Source organism: Myotis davidii, unplaced genomic scaffold, assembly GCF_000327345.1.
Source record: "Myotis davidii unplaced genomic scaffold, ASM32734v1 scaffold1391, whole genome shotgun sequence".
Lineage (NCBI taxonomy): Eukaryota > Metazoa > Chordata > Mammalia > Chiroptera > Vespertilionidae > Myotis > Myotis davidii.
The window spans coordinates 36,727-38,959 of NW_006282400.1; positions in this window are offsets into that span (position 1 = coordinate 36,727).

Genomic DNA, 2,233 nt, shown 5'->3' on the forward strand with positions numbered 1-2,233 from the left:
CGCTCCCTTAGCGTCCCACCACCACCACTGGTCACCTGCCATGTTCCGCACCACCCCTTGGTGGTCAGCACACATCATAGTGAGCAATTTAACTCTCGTTCTCCCTATTGAACTCCCAAGTTCAATATGACACTTTGCATATTAGCCTTTTATATATATAGATAGATTTGCATAAAATGTCCAGTATAGGCAAATCCATAGAGACAGAAAGCAAATAGTAGTTACCAGGGAATGGGGAGTAACTACTAATGGGTACAGTGCTTCTTTTTGGGGTGATAAAAATGTTCTGGAATTAGGTAGTGGTAATGGTTGCATAGTATTATGAATACCTTTTAAACCACTGAATTGTACACTCTGAAAGGGTGAAATTCGTAGCATGTGAATTATATAGCTCAATAGGAATAATACAGTTTGGCCACTCAGTCCTGCTACATGTAGAAAGTGCAGCAGTGGAGCGATGCATTCAGGATCCATTGGAAGCCCTTGGTGGCGGGATGCAAGTGCTAGAGGATGGATGTGTCTCCTGGAACCAGGCACAGTGGGTCCTCCAGTTGGGTCTCAGGTGGCTAACAGCACACAGAGGTAATAAACCTTCCTGATGGCCGGGTGAGTTGTGGAGGGCATGAAGCTTCATGTTTTCTTGAGAACATCCATCTCCACCAGAATCAGACTAAGAACCCGAGTATGGTCAGGCTCATGTACACACAGGAGCTGGGGAAAGATGTGGTAGCCCCTCCGCCCTTCTTTCTCCTGGCACATCGACTGGGCCACAGTGTATCCCAGAGTGTAGGGTCGGATGCTGGGCACTGAAAGCCTCAGTCTGGAATGGGCCTCAATGACTTTCCAAATGTCATTATGGCAGAGAAACAAGACCTGCAGCAAGTGGCCATGTGGGCAGGAGCCACTACCCAAACTTAGCTCAACTGATTGCTTCCGTGAGATCCAACAGGTGTCATGTATCTCCTGATGGGCCTGTGAGCTTCAGCTTCAGCTTGGGGCTGTAGAGAACCGTTGAGGATTGTGCAGAGGGGACCCCAGCACCTGGTGATCAGTCAGCGAGTCCTGTCAGCTGAGAGGGAGCAGAACTCCAAGGGGTAGCTCACCAACCTCCCAAACCTCTGTTCCTTTGAGGGTCAGATACCGTAGGCCTGGTGTCATCTGTACCTACTGACTGGATAGGACATAGCACAGAACTGCAAACACGTTTCCTCAGAGAGGGTGCACTACTGGAAAAGCCTGCTTCCTCCCCGTCTCCTGTCTGTCCAGCCCCAAATAAATCAGGCCGTGTCATCTGGAAAGTCTTCCCAGTCTCTCATACACAAAGGAGGGGCATGTAATTAACATACACTGAGACTAGCAGGAGCTGGGACAAGCTTGGTTGCTTACTCCCCAAGTAAGCCCCCAAGTGCAGGGACCATGTCTGGTTGCTCACCGATGAATCCCTGTACATGTCACATAGTAGATATTCAATAACTAGTGCTTGGATTTGTGATTTCACTAGTAGCCAAAATGTCCCCAACTCAAGAGGGTTGACAGGTTGCATTTTAGTCCTACGGGGCAGACGCCCTGGAGGGTCATCATAGCCGTGCCCCTGACTGCGGCTGCACTGAGCTCATCGTCAGTGATTCTGACACCGAGGCACACAGAGCACAAGCACACGCACACACACGGGAGAGCACACCCACCGACACACTCCACTCAGCACTGGCTTCTCTTCCCGAAAGCGGGTGTCCAGCCCACTTCTAGCGTGACGCACCTGCTAGTGACCTGGCTGGGCTGCTCTTTTTGGAAATCCAGGCCAATCCATCCTGGTTGGCGCCTGGTAATTTTCCTTGGAAGCCCTGAACAGGAGTCACTCTTTTTAAAAAAAATATATATTTTATTGATTTTTTTACAGAGAGGAAGGGAGAGAGATAGAGAGTTGAAAACATTGATGAGAGAGAAACATTGATCAGCTGCCTCCTGCACATCTCCTACTGGGGATGTGCCTGCAACCCAGGTACATGCCCTTGACCGGAATCGAACCTGGGACCTTTCAGTCTGCAGGCCGATGCTCTATCCACTGAGCCAAACCAGTTTCGGCCAGGAGTCACTCTTGAGAAGATCCTGAATAATAGATAAGCACCACTGACTCTTGGCAAGCCTTCCGTGCTCACCCTTTCCACCCCCCACGGAGAGGACTCCAACTCGTAGCCTTTGGAGTAGTGGAAGGCTTCCCAAAGGAATGATGTGT